Raw genomic sequence first — 24,075 nt, 5'->3', positions numbered from 1 at the left:
CTGATGAGGCGACAAGGTCATTGGACGTACAAGCACTTATTTAAAAACAGACATGAGAGTGAGATAGAGGTTAGTTGGGTCTATCAGAGCTGTCAATCAATTAATGAAAATTATTGAGCAAGGACACTGTGGGGGAAGTGAACAGAAGGAAGGAAAATGACCATGGAGACACAACATAGGGAAAACGACAGAGCTGACTGAATGTGCTCACGTGAGTGCTAAAAGCAGGCATGCTCACTTCCCAAGTGAGAGACAGCGCTGGGAAGCTGACTGGAGCCTCTGACTCCAGAGGCGCAAAGGCTGACAGCACAGGGCTTTTGCCCAGAGGTGTACCCTGAACAATGCCTTTGCTTGGTTGTGGAGGACAGAGGCGGGGTGTGCCTGATGAATGTCTGATTAATGTGCCCAACACCTGTGGCCAAGGCGCTAGTACTTAAAGCGCTATTATCCAGACTGAAATCCGTGGTTAATGGAGGCCAAATGAGCACACACAGCCTCCTTATTCAGGGAGAGGAAAAAAAAAAATGTTAGGTTTCTCACTGTAATAGTGTGGCAGACAAGGCGAGCCAAGAAAAGTGTTGCTCGCAGAGCCTCAGACATGCTGGCCAAAAACATCCAGTCTATCACAGCTGCCCACCGGGTGCGGGCTGCAGACAAGCCCAGACGATTTATCAGTGCGGAAAGGGATCATAACTTGGTGGGGATGGATGGAGGAAAAGACTCTCTATACAAATGGAAGTGAGGGGAGAGGAGAGAGTGGAGAGAGGGGGATAGAGAGAGGGAGAGGGAGAGGAAAGAGACAGAGGAACTGGTGGAGAGAAATCTGCAATGTGTCTGTGCGAATGGAAGATAGGGAAGGAGGTAAATGAAAAGGCTGCAGAGTCAGAAGCAGGGAGATACTGACACCACATCTCTGCAAAGCGTTCAAAATTCTCCAGCTGCCACGCTTTTAATTTGCTACCATTCTAATTAAAATGCAAATTAAATTTATAATTAGCATCAGCGCTTTCTAAAGAAACCTCCTTGTGCGCTGTACAAACATATGGGCCGGCGCTGTAGTGTAAAGTTTGTAAAACAGAAGTAATAGCACAAAGTGTTGAGGGGGTTGTGAGGGGGAGAGCAGCTTTTCTCCTCTTCCTTTCTGGGTTTCCTTTCTCCTCGTCCCTAGGAAAGAAACTGCATGCAGCCCTGGGATGTCTTGTGGAATGGCAGCTTTCCTTGCAGGAGTATGGAAGTTGTGAGCCCCCATGGCAACAATAGGATTGCTGAATGTGGAGGATTGGCTGGGCTGTGACTTTCTGTTGAATCAGGTGTCAAGGGTTACCCTGCATGTCATGAGGATTGTATAGGAGATGCCAAAAGGTAAAGGGGGTCAAAGCTCCTAATCAAAAAGCCTATGGCCAAAAATTAACCGCTGTTTGCTTCCAGCTAATTAATTTAAAAAATTGATGGGGAACAAAGTACCGACATTACCTCATGATTTGAACACATATCATGTTTTCGAGCTAAACCTATCTGATTTGCCCCATATTCGAAAAGGGGGAGCGGGGGGCGAGTTGGGGTCGAGTGTTAGGCTAAGCAGATGTAAAATGGACAAGGACTCAGCTTGCAGTTTGCGGAAACACTCAACACTGAGCGAATCGGTGTTACCCCTCTGTGTTCTCAGCATATAAATATGATCCCGGTGCGTGTCACTTTGCTTGACTGTCCGGCGGAGGGAGGCTCATGAGGAAATGCCCTCTCTGCCTGCAGCTGTGTAGTTGAATGATGATTACCCACTGCCCAATCTCTCAGAGTCACCATGTTTTAGTTCAAGGGAATAATTACGAATTAAAAGTGAAACAGGCAGTCCTCCTGGTAATTGTGCTGGCCTTTCCAGTGAAGGGTCTGGGTCCTACCTACACCTCAGTGTCTTTAATATTCCAGGGATTCTCCTTTATCTATTAACCAGACTCTCCATCAGATATTTTAAAATTTGAATGTAACGGGAATGAATATTTCATAGATGTGTGTTAAGCTGTTATTAAACTATAATGTAAAGCAGGATTGTAGGAATATTTTTATATGTCAAAAAGTCAATTAAAATGATAAGCCTGTAATATCACTATTGTGGTGCTGTGCGGAAATTCATTTCATATGCAGGGGAGGTCCACCACCACCCAGCATTTGGGCATGAGGCAGGACTGTTACATATTCAGAGGCCTGTGTACTTCAATTTCATTAGTATCACTTAGGGCCGTTTTCAGCAGAGATTAAATGGAGAGCTATGCAGGGATAAAGCCTCCAACTTGATTTTTTATTTAGTTCTCCAGAAACAGCATTAGGCATTCACAAAGGTGGGTGCTTACCTAAACGCACCATGGATTCATCCTCAAAGATGTCAATTCTTAAGAAAAGGTGTGTATAATAAAATGTGTAGTAAGGCTTTGTCTTGCATAAAAGTATTGTCCACTGGAGAAAACGGTCCCATGATATTGAAATGAGGAAGGCAGAAGAGGAAATTAAAACTGTTGGGAGCTACAATAATGGAGAGGTTTACAATGACAAGGCTTCCTCCTTGTAGCCTTTAAAGCAAAGACACATGCAGAATAAGGGAGAAATTTCTCTTTACTGCCTGTACACTTAGGAAGAAATACATGGAAAGGTAGCTGGTAGACTAAATGCTGGGATGCTTTACAAAAGCTTGAATGCTTTTTCAAACTTTGTCTGCCCATCAATTCTTCCCCAGGCAATGGCCATTGTCAAAATCAGGATGTAAAGAGATGATCTGCTTGGCAGGTTCGACATAACTCAATTAATCAAGACCTCAGTAGAGAAAGGGGCGTCCTCTGCCAATACAGCAAGGGACAGGGACTGCTTATGTTCTCAGAGTAGAAGTTTCTCATTTTTTCCTGATGACCAAGGGGGACTCGGGCCCCCTAAATAAGTCCTCTGTGTGACTAACAAAAGGTGGAAAGCCGCAGCATAAAGGCATTTCTTTGTTTAATTTTTAATTGTTGTCCTCCTTGTATTCAGAAAATGAAGTCACCTCTGTCGTGGTTTCAAGAACCGCTGGGTAATCAAAATTATTATGCCGCCACCTGTTGTCTGTTAATTATTCTGAGAAGATACTCATAAATCATAACTCCGGACAATAAATCAAACTGTCAGTTCCTAGGTCAAAGGTGACCCATGAAAAGTTATAGGTCACCCGCCGGGTGTGAAAGAGCAGGCTTTCCGAGCATCGCTCATTGTCACCCGCTGTTGGCAGACGTGCCGTCCAAACAAAAGGAAAAAGCGAAGTTCAGAATTCCAGCCAGGGGACAGGAGGCATCCACCCAACGTGGTCCATCCATCCACACAGCAGCAAGTCAGTCTCGCCCAAGCTCAAGAGAGTTGTTCCCTGGAGACCTGATTGGAGACACTGTTCCTTTTGGAAAAGTTTGAGGAGCTGCGTTGTGGGGGATATTATCTTCCCCTTCTCAGAGTCACTGGCGACTATGCAGGGGAATGTCATATCTTACGGCATTATTTATTGAGAGAGTCAGAATACGTCAAACTATGGCTGACTGGAGGATGCTTACGAATGTCTGACTTCCCAAATTAATTTCGTTTGGAGTATGTTTTCCGTGTGGAGTGACAAGAGCTTGAACCGCATTTACCATTTCAAGTCATTTGTTTGCTTCAATTCCTAGTGCTTCAGATAGCATCGGCACCTCAGAGTGGTGCAGGCTGATGGTTACCCTTGATGGAAAACCGGGAGTGGGGGGAATTCTTTCTGATGTGGCTGGAGCATCTTTAGGATAATGCACAATGGAGACACAAAGACAAGGCAGCTGGGGCACAGAGCTAATGTGCCAGTCGGGGGCATACTGCCTGCTGTTTGAGTTTGGGTGTGTAAAACGGAGGCCACACTTGCATTATAGATTTTTCTCTATTTTAAGAGATTACTGTTAATTTAGTTTCTTCTAAAAGAGTCATGAAAAAGGGGAGTATACTCACAGTGTCAACTTTGATACAATTGTTCTTGGTTTACCTTGAAAACACACATACTTCACACCTTGTATCCAATCCATAGACATCAGAGTGGACACTCACTGCCACTATCTTGAGGGACAAAGTCTCCTCCATTATATTCCTGAGCACTGAAAATTGTGACTTTGGGATGGAAGTAAGTCTGTCTCAGAATGTAAATGGTTTGTCCAGGACCAGGGGAGGTCAGAGTTCATGGATCGATTCAAACATAACCATTTGCCTTCAAATTTATTTACATGGATCAGGGAGTTTAATCGAAAGTCACAACAGAGGGCCTTGGGGGCACTGAAGCCAACAGTGATTTCAGCAGCTCTCTGCCACAACTCCATCTACTTGGAACGTCTAAGACAAAAGTCAGCTTTCTTTGTCAAAACGGAACTTCATAAAGTTTTTCTGATTATGTTTAAGTGTTCAGAATGGGAATATTTAAAGTGTGGTTCCAGTTGGTTGAAACAGAACTTTAGGTGAAGGAGCTGGTAACTTTCACACATGAGATGTAGGTGCTTTGAGAACTTGTTAGAAGCTACGTCTTATGTCAGGTACAGGGAACAGACCCAGAACAACATGAGCACTTCCTGGAGCAATGAGGCCAGGAGTTACCACAGTTTCCAGGTCTGGTCCTTTGAGAAAGGCTAGGCTGATGAATTTTTGTTTCCTAGGTTGGGGTCTGAGGTTGTGGTCACCCTCTGTGATAACAATGCTATTAGAAAGCAATACTCAAGCCCAATACTCAAGCTTGAATAATGAAGCCGCAAGGTTCTCTTATGGCCCTTTTGAAATCCTGATCAAGTACCTGAGAATACGACTTGACTTGAAAGCCTTTCTTGGGGTTGTTTAAGATTAAGTTAAACTGGTTGGCTTCAATCTCAGAGCCTGACATCCTTTAAACTGGACATTCAGAGACAGCAAGTGTGTGTGTGTGTTTGTCAGTGTGGTATGGAAAAGACCACAAGGACTCAGCAAGAATGCAGATGTCTCCTAGCCAAGGCTCCAAGCCTCAGAAGCAACTCAGGCTACTGGCACCTTGATCTTGGACTTCTGGTCTCCAGTTCTCAAACCCACAAATTCCCTTCGTGCTATGTATAGAGTCTGTGGTATTTTGTTTGGGAAGCTCTAGAACGTTAATGTGACTTCTCTCTGCACAGGCATTTGTTTTTCTTTGAGCGAATAGGCATAGGTAAAGGGAGTTCTGTTGGTAAGTGGAAAAAGGTGGTGAGAAATCATATTGTCTTTTCTTTTGTGTGAACCCACTAATGTGGACCAATGAGCCACCAACAAATGGTCCAAGATGGAGAGAGACTCTTGCCTTGTAACTTGCAGCTGGAGAGGTAAATTGCTGCTTAGACAGGGGCACTTCAACCTCCCGGTGCACACAGGTTTACCTGTCGCTTTCACCTGATCATTCCTAGCTGTCCTGGTCGGCCTCACACGCGACAGGCATACTACTATCTGGGCCTCACATAGTGTCTTCCCATTGTTTATAAAACTTGCCGAGCAATCAGAACGAAAGTCTGTTTCCACCTGAGCTCCCCAGTCACCTCCTTGCTATGTTTCTTATTAACAACCCTATCTGAATGTACAGTTGACTATAGAAAAATGTAATGCATACAAAATACAAACTCGGCCCCTTGTTGCTGGCCCTGCAACCTACTGTGTAGAAAGACACAATCAGCTAATGGATTAGACCCTTTAGGGAGGTCCAGTAAGGGCTTAGTGGGAAGTGCTCACAACCTCTACCATTATGGATGACACACCCTGCTAAAGGGTATCCATCCTGGAGATCACAGGTTTGTCTATGAATCTCTCTGGGATACTTGGACAGTTTGACATGTACCCGTCAAAGTGTCATTGGATTATTTCCTGTTTATTGAAATATAATTTCAGATTATGTTGTCTTGCTCAGGCAAAGACATGGGCATCTGTGGCTGTCAATACAATTGAAAAATTATCCCAGGTTTCTGTGGTCCTGTCCCAGAGGTTTAAAAAAAAATAATAAGCAATGTAGGTTCCCATGCACATCTCTCTCGAGGCACTCAGATCCACATCTGCTGCAGAACCAAGAGTATGGTGGGTAGTTAGCCCCTGTCCCCTCCCGTACTGCCTGCTTAGAACATCCAGTGTGGCCGGACAAGGTAGAAAAGGCAAGATTGATGCTATGATTGCCATTGTCATGTCAAACTTTTCAATAACCAAATTGAGGTTTATGCTTCTCTAGAATTCCTTTTTTTTTTTTGCTTTGTTTGTTTTCTCTTTTAGAAAACTAAGATTTGAAAGCCCCTCTGAGAAAGATTACCAAGTATTACCAAGACACACATAATGACTTTGCATCCCAGTTTCATTAAAACTGAGAGAAACAATTCACGGAGCATTATTGGTATCTTCTCAATGTTTGTTTTTGTTTGTTTCTGAAGTTTTACTGAATAATAGCTATCTTCACTTATATTCTGTCTAAGTTGTTTTTGTACTGCAACCGTAGAGCTGAGTAATTTCAGTGGACACCATGAAGCCTAAAGTTACCTTTGTGTGTACACGTGTGTATGCATGTGCATGTGTGTGTGTGTGCATGTGGAAGCCAGAGGTCTATGGCAGGTGTCTTTCTCACTTCTCAACCTTATCTATTTATTTCTTAGGCACTTTCTCGATTACGCTTCAATCTCATTTTTTAGGCAGGTTCTTTCATTGAATCTGTTACTCACTCTTTAGGTGAAATAGCCTCATCCAGGACTTTCTTTTTATTTCTCTCTTATATTTTTTATTATTTAAAGCAATCCTTATATTTAAATATATTTTGATCATGTTCTTCCTCTCTCCACAGTCCTTCCAGATCCTTTCCCCTTCCCTAGTCATTCAACTTTAAGCTATTTCTAAAAAAAAATACCAATAAATATCCAATATAATGACATAATCTGCTAAAACCAAAAATACAAAATAAAACTGCACTCAGAACCAAAGCCTACCAAACTTTAACTAAATAAAAGCACAGAAAAAAAAATTGTGGGGTTCATTATATGTTGGTAATTACTGAGCATGAACCCTGTCCTAGCGTGGTTGATAGACCCGGTGTCTTTCTCTTGGAGAAAGCTGATTTCCTTCTCCCAGCAGGCGTAAGTGACAGTTCAGTTGGTAATCTTTCCCTGAGTGGCCAGGCATTCATTCATTCTTGCATTCATCCTTTCATTTTTAAAAAAGAACAAGTTATTTTTTTAAAAAAAACAAAAATATAGCAAAATATAAGATAAAACAAACTGTCTCTTCAATATTGGATAGGACAAATCAACAGAAGGAAGTATCCCAAAAAAGGCACAGAATCAAGAGACCCATTTATTTGCTCACTCAGGGATCTCATAGAAAAACTAATTATTGTCACCCTTTTTAATCAATCAATTGAGGCTTATGGGTTCTCAATTTGTTTCTCAAAATAAAGTAGAAAAGTCTCAGTAATGAAGAGTGTATTGCCAAGACAACTGGCAACACACCACAGTGACTGTGTGGCTCAGTTTCATTGCAACTGAGTCACAGCTCATGAAGCACTGCTGGTTCCTCCTCAGTGCTTGTTTTCCCACTGTCGACTAATAAAGTTTTATTGATACAGTTGCCTTCATTTATATTCTGCCTCAGCTGTTTTTTGTGCTGCAGCTGTGGTGCTGAGCAATTTTGATGGACACCGTGAAGCCTAAAAGTTGTCTGTGTTCCTGTTCACGTGCTCATGCGTGTGTATGTGTGTGCACACTGTGCCTGTTCATGTGTGCATGCATGTGCATGTGTGGCAGCCAGCGGTTTATGCTAGGTGTCTTTCTTGGTCACTGTTCCCCCTTAAGTTTTAACATGGGTCTTTCATGAAATGTGCTTGTCGCTGTGTAGGCGAGGCAGGTTCACTAGTGAGCCCCAGACATGTCCTCCCGATTCATGGCATTTTATGTGGATGCTGGAGCTTGTACTCAACTCCTCATGTTTCTGTAGCAAGCATTTTACCAAATGAGCCATCTTCTCAGGCTCAGACAATTTTCCAGTTTTCTCTCTATTTACCAAATGGCTCCACAGTGTCCCGAGCTAGAAAAATCCTACCCTTTCTCAGCCACCCGAATTATCTCCAAATTATCTGACAAATTATCTGCTTTGCCTTTGGCCTTGATAAGGTTTTCGGTTAACTTTTCTTCTCCATCTGTGGCACACGGGCTTTCCAAAGGCCCCAACTAGTGACGGGTTTGGTAGCTTTGGCAAAGGAGGTCATTTTTTTAATGGCAGCATTGTTATTCTCTATCGAATAGATCTCATTGTTGAATGCATTAGGTTAAAAACGTTGTCAGGCATGGGGTTTCCTGCCATGCATCCTCTTCTATGTTTGAAGAACGGCTTTTATGTCTATTGAAACAGAGCTATGGTTTAAAAAAATACTTTAAATATTTTTTTTACTTGAGCCTAATAAAAGAGGTAGTTCCAAAAAGCTGAGACGTTTGTGTGTAGTTTTCTTAAAGATAATTTTACATAAGAATACACTTTTCAAAGTACAGATTGAAACCTTCTTAATATTCTTTTTTCTCTCAGCAATTTATTTGGTACTTACTGGATATTTGAGAGACACCATTTTTCATACAGAGATATCTCAGGATTACAGGCACTAATGTATGACGGTAATTGCCTTAGCTCCTGGAAGTTGTTAGGGAACGCTTACATGTAGGCTGCCATCACTTTTGCTGACTGTGGGGCGGGGGTGGCTATTGTTACCTGCCTGAAACAGATGGCAGAGTCCAGGATGTGCTCAGAGGCCCTGGTTGCAAGGAAGCACCAGGCACAAGTTATTAGCGTTTCAGCATCTGAGGAGGTGACCAGCTAACCACCACAGTAGGGAGCTGTGGGGTTTCCTGGGTCAGAATGTTCAGTTCCTGTCTCATAGGATTTCCGAGCCAATCCTAGCAAGTCCAGGAGTCCATATGAAGGCTCCAGTTAGAGCTGTCTTAGGTTCTAGAAAGAAAATGGGAAAATTCATCAATTCTATTTGTTCCAAATAATCAAATATTTATATGGTAATCTCAGAGTAACCATGAGAAGGAACGGAGTATGGCATAAAAAGGCCATGAAAAATAAATTGACCAATATTGACAATAAGACAGTGCAAAAATAAGAAAGGAAGAAAAGCAACTGAGTTAGATGGACAAGATAAAATTCACAAGTACGATGACAGTAATTGTCTTAAGTGGAGACACTACATTCTCTAAGTGAAAGATGAAAACAAAACCAGTCTAGAAACTTATGTCTACTTAAGAAAAATACCTTATATATAAAGATACACGGAGGCCAAAAGCAAAGTTCGGCAAAATTATTCTGCATATACTAAACTGAAATATACATAGAACTCATGCCAGAAGAAGCAGGGACTAGGGAGGACACATTCGTATGGGTGGAAAATTTTAATGAAATGAAATTCAATTTGTTAAGCGTTAGCATAATGACTTTGACAATGAATAATAGCAGGATATTGTTTTGAATACATAAGGCAAAATTGGGAAAATTTGAAGAGATCCATTCATGATGATGATGATATCCAGTAGAATAATCAGATGGAAACCTGGAGAGTCTTAAAGTAGATGAGCAAATTTCCTTCACTATATGGCTCTCCACTTTCTCCATAATTCCTGCGGTCCACATCATACACAGAAATGCCAAGCTGACATTCTATCATTGGTAAGTGTCTATGCAACACACAGCCTTGCGTTTCTCTATGTGGCAGATGTTTTAACCTCTGGGATTCTTATTATACATTGGTGATTCCGTCTCTTGATTATACCCCAAATGCTTGCTGAGAAACACATCCTTGCTGGCAGAGAATCTTTGAAAGCCCAATCCCGTGTGGTGTGGCAGAGACCTACTTAAATTTTATCCACTCATGACCCATTTTCTCCTGAGAAATTTTTGTGGGACCCCAGGACTATTAGTGTGGAAAAAAGGGCTCAGCAATACAACATTTAATGATATTCACAAATAATTTTGTTTTGTTTTTTTTAATGAAACAATTCCTTACTACACATATAATCATTACCTTTTATTGAAGTTAAGGGCAAATGTATAAATGAAATAGATAATATTTCTTACATTTTACATAAAAATTAAATATTGGCTGAATGTTTGAGACCACAGGACATAGAAAGTCTGCAGCATTAAAAGAATACTGGTCAATATTTTGAATTTATTGTCACTACTGAGAATGCCATATTTTTTTTAAAACATATAGCATAAAAATTACAGAAGAAAATGGTATGGCTCTTTGGAAATAGTTGGAAATTATTTCCTAAACCCAAGCCAAATCTAAACATTGATTTTAATGAGACTTAGTCTAGTAAGTCAATTTTAAAAATCAAATACGGTACCCCAATACTGTCAAATTCAAAGTTATACCAATTCTGATAACAATATCCTGAGGGATAATTTAGGAAGGCATTCAAAGTCTTTTTTTTTTCTGTAATTAAGCCATTATGTTTCCATAAAAGCAAAAACCTTAGGGTTAATATATACCTTAAAACGCTGAAACACACCAGAGCTGCTAATCTGAGCCACAGTGCTTCAAGCAGTATTTGTTGGGATTGCTTGACAAAATGGCAAAAACAATGCAAAGAGCATGTGTTGTGTGTTTAGAACCAAGGCTGTGATGAAGTTGTGTGATACAGCACGGGCTCGAGCTTCCAGAAATAGCTCAGATACATTTAGTATCTGTTTATGGTCATTGCGCATTCAGAAAGCGTTCGTTGTTGCCAAATTTCTTGCAAACCCCACACTCAGTTACCCGGCCCCGTGATAGGATCAAGACTCACAGTTTCAGAAGCTGGGCGATAAAAGACTGAGAGCTTTCATAGCAGTGGTTGACACAGCTTATAGAGTGTCCAATAGCCTAAATCAGAGCCCTCGAAAGTCTTGCCTCTGTGAATATAGATAGGGGTTTTAGTCCGAACTTTGGCATCATACTAGGCATATAAAAGAGGGACAGGGGTGATCTCTCCAGGGAGACATAGCAAAGCATTGCTAGTACATGTAAGTTCATAGCAGTGGGGCTTTTGTTCTCTGTAGGTGTTTAGGTGTTTGTGCTTCTTGTTTGGGAATGGGTAATGGTGTTCCTATTGCCCTGGCTTTGCTCAGTTCAGTTTCCTTTTATTTCAGTGTGGGGAACAGAAAAGACCTTGAGTGAAAGTGTGTGTGTGTGTGTGTGTGTGTGTGTGTGTGACAAGGACCAATGCCTCAGATTAATGGGAATGGATAAGGCCTTCTACCAGGAGGTGTGCTTCAGAGACATGGCAAATCCCCTGGTCCAAGTAGGCCTATTTATGAATAACTGAGCAATGTGTCCGATAACCAGCAACTCCAGCTTCCTCCTGGATGGCTGCTCCTTCTCAGAGATTTCTGCCTGAGACGACCTAACTCTTCCTCCATTTGCTGAACCGAATAAACTGTGCTGAAAGCCCAGGTTTCTTGAGTGCTTCTCCATATGAGTGAGGAAGACACACTTGATTTCACTTGGCTTTGTATGTCTGGGTTTCGTTTCTGCATTTCCTTATCACCTCAGGCTTCCAAGGTCCAGTTGTGTAGGGAATGCATGGCATTGTGGCTTACCTGCAGATAGATGTCTTGTTATCTTCCCATGCGATACAATTCCATGCTACACACAGAGAAGCCAAGGTGCCGCTTAAGACAGCCAAGCTTCTTAGGGAAAACCTAATCTTATTTCTGCCACGAGTTATTTTATTTGAGTTTCTGGCAGCATATACAGAAAGCTATTTATAAATTTTATTGTTTATGTTTAAGGTATACCACAGGATGTTTTTTATATATGTATAGATAATTAGATATGTCAAGCAGATTAGCAAACCCACCACATCATCCTTTAAATACCTTGTCTCCAAAAATCTTATAATATGTAATCTTTTATTATTGGATGGCTATATAGAAATGACTTTTCCACACTGAAAATTCCTTAATTTCTGAGTCTCCCATATTGATGCCCCTACTTGTAAATCTGTTCCTTCTAATATCTTGGCAATTACAATTGCCTTCTAACACTAACTTATAAGATGTGTCTGTCTCTTCATTTCTTCCTCTAAAGCTGCGAGTTCCTCAGGCAAACAGCCTACATTCCCAAAGCTCACTGGCCTATCTGGCATTTGGTTGCTGCCCAATATGGAAATTCATTTCCCTTCAACGTCCTCATTAACTTCACTGTCCAGCAGCTGATTTGATGTCCCCACCTTTAGTGTTCGTCAGGTCAGGCTAGATTGCCCATGGTGACCATTTCAGTGTTTTAGGGAAAGCTTAATTCTCCTGTACTCAGGCGAGTCTCTTAGATAGACTGATTGAATCTGAGCTATCCTGGCCCTGGTAATGGTTCTCACAGGTGAATATTAGCCCGAATTAAACTCCTGGGGAAACCAAACTTCAGAGGCATTACAAGGATTTCCCTAGGATTTCAACAAGTAACCAAAGCTCCTGCCCAAGCCTAGATCAGTCTGATAGTCTACTGTATGACATACCTCTCCAGTGTAATTGTTTCATCATTTTGGGTGTTTTGATATTAGATCAGCATCCCAGGAAAGTTGCTTAAAGAGGTAAACATTAAATCCAATTAAATACTTTTGTATGTCTATAGAGAAACATACATATACACATGATTGGCAAATACACACACATGGGGAGATAATCTCCTAGAACACACACTTTGTGACTAATGAGGAGCAACACGAGTCTACGAAACACGCCCATTTTTCTCCTATCTTTTTGTTGGATTGCTCAGAACTTTTCACCAATGGGTTAACTCACTCCACACTGTAATGTGGGTGTAACGGATATGATCACGTGGCAGAGGGTAGTGGTATGTGGGTTAGAGGTAGCAACAGAAGTATTTATGAAGCAATACTTGACTGGTGAGAAAACATGGAGGGAACGAGCAGAGAATCACTAGACATGGCATCAGACAGAACAGGGAAGGCAGAATAATGACTGGAAGGATAAAGGGACCAGTTGCTCTTAAAGGGCCAGAACCAAACAAAGGTGGGTGGTTAGGCCCACAATATAAAGAGGAATGAAACGGAGAGAAACTAATTGCTGTAGCTTTTTTTACATAATCTTGCCTGTGTGCTCTTGGCTCTGTGTGTGTGTTTGTGTGTGAGTGGGCACACTTGTGTGTGTGTGTGTGTGTGTTTATGCTACAGAGCTGAGAAGATAATGGGTGCTGCCTGAATATATCACCTCTAAAAATTGTACCGAGTTTAGATCAAAAGGATATGAAAGCATTGGGTGCATCCCATCTAATTAATTAATTAATTTTTGAGGCAGGGATCTCACTATGTAGCTTGGACTGTCCTAGAACTCACCGTGCAGACCAGAGTGGCCTCAAACTCACAGAGATCCACCTGTTTCTGCCTCCCAAGTCTGGGATTAAAGGCATGTGCCACTATGCCTGGTTGCATTGGGTATATCTTACTGGAAATTCAGGCCTACAAATAATCCTATACCCCCAGAGCAAAAGGACATAAAGCAAAAAATTTCCCAACAAGTTTTTTCTTATTTTTGTCTCTTTTAAAAAAGTTCACTGTTTGTATTTTTAAAGTAGCTCAAGGTCACACAAAGGCTTTACATCACATTTAAAAATATAAAAATATTACCCATTTATAAATTTCCATAATTATACTCATTGAACATCATTTCAGAGTTATATGTTGATAATTAGATATAATAATATATAATTTCATTAAAACGACTCCACACTATATATGCAGCATTATAATAAAGGTAATTGAACTTAATTTTTCTTGAGTCTATCAGAATGAAAAGTAACTGAAGAAATTGCCAGGCTCATGCATATCCTTCATGTGTCCTAAGTTTGCTCCAAGTTTTGACTACTTCTGCTCAGAAAAGACCCCTGTGCACATCCCTTTGACGTTCTCCACCTTCCAGACTCATTGCTGTTAACTTTAGACTGATTCTATGATAGGACAGACAGCAGTCTATCCCATAGCGACCACACACACAGTTCTTTAACGTAATTCCATATAAATATGCAAATGGGTTTAAGACTCACTTTCTGCCGTAGACTAATCAATTTTATCATTAAATGGCTGCCGCCACCGAGCTCCTGTAGGGGCTGCCAAAGAACTTGCACAAAACTGCAAATATGTGAAGTAACCTGACTGGATATATTTTCCCGGGGCAATTTCCCTCCAGTGGAGTCTGGGCATCTGTCTTCCATTCTTGGACCAGCATGCCTCATTTGATTGCAAAGTCTAGAGCTTCATGACATGGCTATTGGTATTTTGTACTGATACTTTGAGAAATTAATGGAGTTATATTTCCACTTCCCCTATAATTCATATATGCATGAATGGTATGTATACACCCCACACACACATATGCATATATGTTTAGCCAATGCATGGGGTAATTCTGGTTTATTTTATCCTTCCACAAGTAATTTCTATTGAATAGTTCCTTTGTCTTTCAGGTTTAATGTTTATAATTTTGTTTGGGGAGCTAAGGTACCATCAAAATAGACAATTTCTCCTTAGTTTAAAGGCAATTAATTGTATGCCGGAAACCTTAGCCTTCAAGGATTCTGGAGTGAATAGCAGAGATACCGAATGTGGACTGGTAGACTCTAAGGGAATGATGAAGCACAGGGTAAATTGTTCAGGAACACAAGGCTTTTTTTTAAAAGAAGTTCGCAAAATGACTCAGCAGTAATGGGTTTGCTGCCAAGGCCAACAAAATGTTTTTGAGGACCTAGGACCCACAGGGTGTGGTGGAAGGAGAGAGTGGACTCCTGGAAGTTGTCCTTTGAATACATTCATGCCATGACACCTCCCACCCCTAATCTATAAACAAATGTAATTGAAATATTTACATGAAATGCATAGGCCAGGATTCTTCCCATTTGGGTTTCCTTGTCTTATACCTTTGTTCAATATTTAGGTAAGCACTTTCCCAGTGTTTCTAAGATGGATGGACTCATCTTAGAAAAAAAGTTACCTTCTGATTGTCAAATTATTTGTATCTTTGTTTCTTCAAACTGTAGGACAATCTTCTGTGTGTATTCTCTTAATTACTCAAACTGTTAAAATGTATCTTAGGAAATGACGTTGTTTTAGCCCATAGTTACTGTTTCTCAGCTGTAAATACCATCTTTCACACACCTGGGATCTAAGGAATTAGTGTTGGTTTCCTACTGCGTTAGGCAGTTTTTCCGGCATTGGTGACTCTTTCTCATCTTTTCTGTAGTCTGCACGCTACACTTTTCATTCTCCCTTTATTTTATAGACCACCAGAATGTGTGCCTTGCCATCACGTGATAAAGTGTAAGACCCCTCCTTCCTCTGATATAGCGTGGGCAAAATTCCCTGGCTCACATCTACTCTCTTCTGAGGCGTGTTCAGTATCTTGAGTGAGCGCTGCCATAGACGAATGGTTTGTAGGCTCACGGAGGAGCAGCCACACTCCTCACCTCAATAACTTAATAACTTATGTCCAATCCTGGCTCTCCCTTCTTCACTGAGCTCAGCAGCCTCTGCTCAGTGCTCTTGAATCTGAACCAGGGTCGTTGCTGCTGTACTGAGGCTAGCTGTGGTCTGGATTCTGAGTGCATGTTCAGACACTGGGGAGTGCAAAACCTGTGGATTTGTGGAGACTTTATCTTATTTTTATTTTTCTGTTTCAAAACACCATACTTGAAAATCACATCAACTTTTATAATGGTTAGTATAATCTCAAAAAAAAAAACCACCATCAAAAGCTATTGATGGTATTTTCAAGTACATTGTTCTGTTTCGATTTTATATATTTTATTCTAGTTATACAGATAAATACTCCCATCAATTAAAAAGAAAAGAAACAGGACAGGAAACCTGAAACACAAATGTTCCAAGTCGTTCAACGTCCCCTACAACAGCTTCTACGGGTGACAGGGGAGGTAACAAAAATATGATTTAAAGAGAAAGACCCAGCTATGAGGAAGACTGGCAGATAGGGGACAGTACTGCTGGGAGACAAAGAACTACACTCTAAAGATACAGAACCTCAGGCTGAATTGACAAAAGGCCTTGTAAGATAAACTCTTTCTGTTCCAGTTCCCCAGATTTCTTATACTTGACTGCAAGGTGAATAAAATTAGTCTGGAACCTTATGGAAAGAGGTAAGACATAAATAACATGAGTGTTAACACATTCAAATGTCCTAATTGCTGTTTTAAAAATGAAGTCCTCTAACTAGTTGATGGCAACACACTGTGTTATCTCAAAGAGGCAGACTCACCAACTCTGCTCCCAATGGCTGCTCATTCTTAGGATTCATCAACATCCTTGCCTTGTTTACTTCTGGAGGCCTTTTATAAACAGTGAAATGTGGAGTCCACTTGTACAAGCTTGTTGCCGAAATGTCATTTAGTCTTAGTAGTGGGACAGTGAGACAAACATTCCCAGGTATGTAAAATCAGCTTCATTTTGGTACATTTGGTTTTACTGACAGTGTTAATGCTGGACTAAAACAATGGACCCTAATTGTTTGTGCTAGAACAAGGGAGTTGAAATTCAAGGTGAAGTTTGGGAAATTTTAGACTAATTTTAAGCAATTTTAAATTTTACAAATGGTTCTATGCAAACCAATGAAATCTCATGATGAAAAAGTCATGTATAGTGTGTCTCCAGAAAGAGGCTTTCAAGTGTTGTATCTAACCTGGACTTCAGTTTCCAGTTCATGCTTAGAAAATGTCCTCATTTTTAAAAGTTATTTGAGATGTTTATTATAGACAAAAGTAGTTTATTAGTTTGGTGTTTACCAACAATATATTCCTGAAATATAGGAATGACAAGAAATCAAAATACAGTTGACTTAGAATATTTGAAGGCAGTTTGACTTTGAACTTCAATTTTTAACATTTTCTTTTTTTTTATGTGTGCTAGTATGTATGCTTGTATGTTTATATGTGCAATGTGTATTCTTTTATGTGGTATGTATGTGTATATGTGGTTGTGTGTGTGTTTGTGTATATGCATGGATATGTAACTTTATGTGTGCTTGTATGTGTATGCATGTAGTGGTGTATATGTGTATGCATGTGAGTATTATGTGTATGTGTGCGTAAGAGTGTATGCATGGTGTGTGTGATGTGGGTATATATGTGTGAGCATGTATATGCTGTGTGTGTATGCCACAGCACACATAGGAATTAGAAGAGAACTTTGAGAAGTTGGTTGTCTCTGACTTCTACCATGTGTGTCCTGGGTATGGAACTCAGGTCATCAGCCTTAGCACTGAACACTTTTAACTACTGAGCTATCTCACTTTCCCTCCCATTGTGTTTTGTAATTGTATTTCTAATCAAAATCCTATCCCAGTGCATTTTGGTCATCTCAAGATTGAAAAGCCTTTTCTTAATAAATATAGAAAGATAAAACAAAAACTAACATCATAATTGGACAAAACTAATAAACAGAAGAAAAAGAGCCCAAGAGAAAGCACAAAAATCAGACTCACTCATTCATTCATAGACTCAGGAATCCCATGAAAACACTAAACTGGAAGCCAAAATAAAGGCGGAAGGCCTGGGGCAGACCCAGGCAGGCCCTGCTCTTGCTGCTTCCGTCTCCGTGAGTTTTGAACCTGTTGATTTAGAGGGTCTTGATTTCTTGGTGTCCTCCATCCCCTTTGGCCCTTATACTATCTCTGCCTTCTCTTCCACAGGGTTGCCCTGAGCCCTGAGGCGAGGGATTTGATGGAGACATCCCAGATAGGACTGAGTGTTGCAAGTCTCACATGCCCTGTGTAACCCACAGCTCCGGGTCTCTGTATTTGATTCCCTTCAATGCAGGAGGAAGCTTGTGTGATGATGAATGAGCCAGGCACGCTGACGTATGAGTGCAGCAGAATGTCATTAGAAGTAATTTAATTGTTAGTTGTTTTTTGTTTGTTTTACCCTAGTAAACCATCTAGTCTCAGGCTTTGTTAGGTCTCAGTTCCCAGTTAGGAGTGGGTCCTAAGGCAGATATTGGTTAGTCAATCCCATACACTTTGGGCCACGGTTGCTCTAGCGTGGCTTGCAGGCAGGATACCTTCGTAGGTCTTGCGGCTGGCTTGGTGTTTACACTGTGCTGTGTACCTTTCTGTCCCAACCACAGGGGTGAAGGCTCAATGTTGGCACCAGCTCAACTTCTCCGTGTTCAGTGTGTTGTATAGGTATCGTCTTCAGTAATGGGATCCTGCCATACAAGAGAATAGTCTGCATTGCTTGGGGATTCCCATAGCCAATACTTCAATTAGATGTACCCCAAACCTAGTACTAGAGCATTTGTTGACAAGTTGGGGCGCTGTCTTTCCCATTATTTGAAATTTTACTCACGTGCCCTTCATATATGTAGATATTTTAGAAACTTCTACTGTGTTAAGTTTCCATACTAAACTTAAATTGCCCTTAATTTTAGCCATTTCTCCCCTCTCTATATGATACTCCTGTTCTAGGTGCCATGCCTGGTCCATCCACCTATAACTGTCTTTTCTCCTTTCCTTTCCTAATATGATCTGTTTTCATGGTTCCTATACCTACCCTCTGTCACTATACGGATCATAGTAGCTTGGTTATCATTGACTTAACAGCTAACTAACAACCCATTCCACATTTCTTTTCTGAGTCTGGGTTGCCTCACTCAGGATGAGTTTTTTCTAATTCCACCCATTTACCTGTGAATTAATTGATTTCTTTTTTTTTTTGTTTCCTTTTTTCTTTTTTCTTTTTCTGTTTTTCAAGAAAGGGTTTCTCTGTGTAGCCTTGCAGCCTGCCCTGGAACTCACTCTATAGACCAGGCTGGCCTTGATCTTCCAGAGATCCACCTGCTTCTGCCTCCTGAGTGCTAGCATTAAAGACATTCACCACCATGGCCTGGCCAATGGTTTTACTCTTTAAAGGCGTGAGTAATAATATTCCATTATGTAAATGGACTACGTTACCTTTATCCATTCTTCTGCTAAGAGACATCTAGGTTGGTTCCAATCTCTAGCTATTATAGACAGAGCAATGGTGAGCATGGGTGAGTCAGTGTCTCTATGATAAGATGAAGCATCCTTTGGTATATGCCCCCCAAATTGATGTCTTAGCCAACTGTTCTATTGCTATTAATTAAAAGGCGGAGAGACCAGGGCAACCCTTACAAGAGAAAACATTTAGCTGTAACTGGGACTTGTTTACAGTTTCAGAGGTTTCCCTAGGAAGCTTGGTGACATGCAAGCCAGCATGATGGTGGAGAACTAGCTGGGAGAGACATTCTCATCTGCTGGCTGATAGAGAGACTCTGAGCTGCCATGGACTTCTGAAACCTCAAAGCCTACCTGGAGTCACACACTTCCTCTAATAAGCCAAAATGTCCTAATCCTCAAAGGGTGTCATTCCCTGGTGACTATGAATTTAAATCTATGAGCCTATGGAGGCCATTCTTATTCAAACTACCACAAATGGTAGAGAAAGATTTTAAGGTAGACCCATCCCTATCTTTCTGAGGAATTGCCACACTGATTTCCATAGTGGCTGTTTTCATTCCTGGCAGCAATGGATGAGTGTTCTCCTTATATCCTTAACAGCACAAACTGTCACTTGTGTTTTATTAATCTTAGCCATTCTGATGGGAGTAATATCAAATCTCAAAGTAGTTTTGATTTGCATTTCCCTGATGACTAAGGATGTTGAACATTTCTCTAAGTGTTTCTTAGCTATTTGACTTTCCTCTTTTGATAATTCTCTGTTTAGACCTGAACATTATTTTTAATTGGTCTATTAGCTTTCTTGATATCTAGGTTTTGAGTTCATTATATATTTTGCACATTAGCCCTTTATCAGATGTGCAGATGGGAAAAGTCTTTTCCCATTCAATAGGCTGATGCTTTGTCTGAATGACGGTGTCCTTTAAGTGTGCCATGCAGAGAAGTTTCTCAGTTCCACGAGGTCACATTTACTATGTGTTGATTTTAGCCTGTGCTAATGGTGTTCTGTTCAGACAGTCTTTTTGGGAGCCTAGTAGTTAAAGGATAATCTCTGTTTTCTATTCTATCAAGTTGGGTGCTTTATGTTGAGTTTTGTGTAGGGTGATAAGTACGGATCTCTTGGATTCTTCTTCATACAGCTAACCCACTTTGACCAGTACCATTTGTTGAAGATGCTCTCTGTATTCCAGTGTGTATCTTTAGATTATTTATAAAAAATCAGGTGTTGATATGTGTGTGGATTTATTTTTATTATTATTCTACGATATTTTGCCTGCTTGGCTATTTGTGGAGCATGGGCAGTATTAAATTTCTGGGTGGAACTCTCTGTGAAATCTTCAAGTTTATAATTTCCTTGGGACTTTTACTCCATGCTCCCAACAGGATATTTATCACACAGGAAAATGTGCCAGTCTCAGAGGCATTAAAGTACAAGGAGAATGATACTGAGTATGTCACGTTTAAAATTTAGCTTGCCCATACGTAGCAGATTAGTAATATAGAGTAGCCTTTGCAAGATGAAGTGTTTTGTCTTTTATCATTCTCTGGCTTGAACATTTGCTACTTTGGTTGAGAAGTGGGTGAAGGACAGATCGAGAGTTGGAACAGTTGAATTAGCTACACATCTTAACCAGTGTGGATACTTCAGACCACACTGAACAAGCTCGCACCTATCTTTTCTGGTCCTTGATGCATTATAAATAGAGGCCCAGGTTGCCTTATTCCTATGAGTGCATGGGTAATATCTGATAAGTGTCTTCTCGCACCCCCAAGGACTTTTATGGGCAATTTGCACATCAGACTGAAAGAGATCAGCTGGAGAGGGTTTGTTGTTCTGTGTAATAGAGGATTGTGAACAAATCCTGGTTCTGCAGACGGCTCTTCTCGTTAGCCTTGAACATACACAGGTGTACGGATTGTTTTAACTAACAGTCCTTCAAACAGCTATGCTATTGTAGAGGTGATGTCACAGTTAGGTTGGACGGCAAGTATCAGCTGAATCTCTGAGTTAGGATAAAGCACCTGCCTGAGTTGGGAGATGTAAAGTGACTTCATCATACTGACAAGGACATTTCCTTTTGTTTTGGTCTCATGGTCAAGCAGTAGGTTGCCCGTCTATAGTGCGTTTGGTTTGATTATTAAATAACTCAGCAAAAACAAGTCCCAAACTCTAGAGGCAGTGCTTCTGGGCCCTAACCTTTCATTTATGTGCCAGAGAAGTATTGTGGATGGAGATGGGAAAGTTGCAGGAATACAATTAAAGCCACTGAAAAGAATTACTTAGGAGTAAACCACTTACATATAAATGCGGGAGCACTTGTGAACAAATAGTTTCAGGAGACTTCAGGGGTCTCAAAACTCATACACTCCTTGGGAGTCAATACCATTTAATCTGCAAATTGTATATTGCTTTTTAAATATGACAAGAGATTAGTGATGAATGAATCCTCTTGATTAGTGAGTAGAAATGTTGTTGAACTTGAATGAGTATACGTTCACAGAAAACTCAAGGCAGTTTTCAACTTCTGTTCTCCAGGTTCCCTCTAGTCTTAGATGTCATAGGGAATCCCATAGAATTGGTTTTAATGATATATTTGTTATCATAGAAATGAAAGCAATAGCTTAAAGTGCTGAAGCAATTTAAAAAGAATCTTGCTACATGTTAACAAGCATGGTTTCAATTAAATAAAACAACAGAATGACATTGATATGTTCTGAAAATTTTCTTGTTTTTTAATCCAAAAGTTTTTTTTTTCATTTTACACATCAAACACAATTCCCCTTCCCCCTGTCCCCCCCACTTTTCCCCCATCCAACTCCCAATCAGCTCCTCAGAAAGGGTAAGGGAAGTCAACAAAGTCTGACATATCAAGTTGAGGCAGGACCAAGGCCCTCCCCCAGTATCAAGGCTAAGCAAGACATCCCACCACAGGGAATATTCTCCACAAAGCCAGTTCATGTACAAGGGATAAAACCTAGTTCCACTGCCAGTGGCCCCATAGACTGTCCAAGCCACACAACTGTCACCCACATTCAGAGGGACTAGTTTGGTCCTATACAGGTTCCCCAGCTGTCAGTCCAGAGTCTGTGAGTTCCCACTAGCTCGGGTCAGATGTCTCTGTGGATTTCCCCACCATGAACATGATCACTTTGCTCATATAACCCCCTCCTCCCTCTCTTCCAATGAACTCCAGGAGCTCAGCCCAGAACTTAGCTGTGGATCTTTGCATCTGGTGCCATCATTTATTGGGTGAAGGTTGTATGATGGCAATTATGAATATTCAACAAATGGTGCGGGTATCACTAAATGTTGACATGTAGAAAAAGACAAATAGATCTGTATCTATTGCCATGCACAAAACTGGCGGCTGTTTGTCTCAGCACAGTCTGAAGTTCTCAACAGAATAATGTGTAACATAAATATAAGCTTGGAAACAAAAACTCATTTAAAATAGTAAAAGGATGGTAATTGCAGTTGCCCTGCATAAACGTATAATACACATACAAAATTGCATGCGCAAGTGTGCACACACACACCAATCAAAACCAAACAAAAGCAACCTTCCAGGCTTCTTTGTCCTCCAACTCTGAGTGATCACATTTCATGCACACTTTTCCCAGACAACACTGAAATTTTAAGGGTGATATTTCTTGACCTGTTTGCTGGGGATTCAAACCAGTGATTCCCAAACTGTGGATCATAATCCCTTTGGGGGGAGGTCACATATCAGATATCCCATATATCAGATATTTACTTTAAGACTCATAACTATGGAAAAATTATGAGGTAACAATAAAATACTGTTATGGTTGGGGGGTCATTAAAACATGAGGAGTTTTATTAAAGGGTCAAAACATTCGGAAAGTGGAAAACCACTGCTTTCAAATTAACATTTACTATTGGACTTGGAATCATACTATTTATCAGAGAATTTCTTCATTTCAGACTAACATTCTGATTCTCCCCCCCCCCCGACTTTTGTTGTGAAAACCCAATTTCTTCTTGACAATTAGATAAATCATCTCATCCCTTACTATAGCCCCATTTAATTTGTGGATTCACTGGCATGAGAAACCCAAATCGGCCAGGTCGGCATCTAGAAATCCAACTTCACAAAACCCACAATCCTTTTGGGAACAAATAACTCCCAGGCCAGCCAAGTTCAGATGAAATCAAAGTGTCTATGGGAGTCCCTTCTCAGTAATGAGCAAATAGACACTATTTCTACAGTGTGGTTTTTGTCACTAATGCACTAAACTTTGTCATTGTGGAAGGACTCCACGCCATCACTGTCACCCAGAAGACTGTGGATGGTTCTTCTGGAAAACTTAGACATGATGACCATGGGGCTGCCCAGAACATCATCCCTGCATCCACTGGTGCTGCCAAGGATGTGAGCAAGGCCATCCCAGAGCTGAACAGGAAGCTCACAGGCATAGTCTCCCATGTTCTCACCCTCTATGTGTCCGTTGTAGATCTGACATGCCACCCGGAAAAAGCTGCCAAGTATGAAGACATCAAGGTAGTGGTAAAGCAGGCATCTGAGGGCCCACTAAAGGGCTCCCTAGGCTCTACTAAGGACCAGGTTGTCTCCCGTGACTTTAACAGTGACTCCCACTCTTCCACTTTTGATGCTGGGGCTGGCTTTGCTCTCAATGACAGCTTTGTAAAGAACATTCCTAATATGACAATGAATATGACTACAGCAACAGGTGGTGGAGCTCATGGCCTCCATGGCCTCCAAGGAGTAAGAAGCCCGCCCTGGACCGCCCATCCCAGCAAGGACATGGCAAGAGAGAGGCAGTCCCTGTCCTAACGCAACCTCTAACACTGAGCATCTCCCTCACAGTGTCTATCCCAGCACCCCCAAAATAACAAGGTTTAGGGAGCCCTACTCTCTTGAGTGCCATTAACAAAGTTCACTGCACCACCCCCCATAAAAAGGTGTGTGCCTCCATTGTCTTGCCTTATTGGTTCATCCTGTATAGGTGCTTGCCACCAAGCCTGACGACCGAGGTTCAATTTCTGGAGCTCAGATGGTAGAAGGACAGGACTGAGTCCTG

The 24,075-nt window shown here is 41.0% G+C and overlaps 1 pseudogene; it reads left to right on the top strand.

The window, feature by feature from the left end:
- The first annotated feature begins 598 nt into the window (after positions 1–598).
- Positions 599–23,763, top strand: LOC142837449 (glyceraldehyde-3-phosphate dehydrogenase pseudogene; annotated as a pseudogene).
- The last annotated feature ends 312 nt before the right edge of the window (positions 23,764–24,075 follow it).

Source organism: Microtus pennsylvanicus, chromosome 18 (genome assembly GCF_037038515.1).
Source record: "Microtus pennsylvanicus isolate mMicPen1 chromosome 18, mMicPen1.hap1, whole genome shotgun sequence".
Classification (NCBI taxonomy): Eukaryota; Metazoa; Chordata; class Mammalia; order Rodentia; family Cricetidae; genus Microtus; species Microtus pennsylvanicus.
This window is presented reverse-complemented; position numbering and strand designations above follow the sequence as displayed.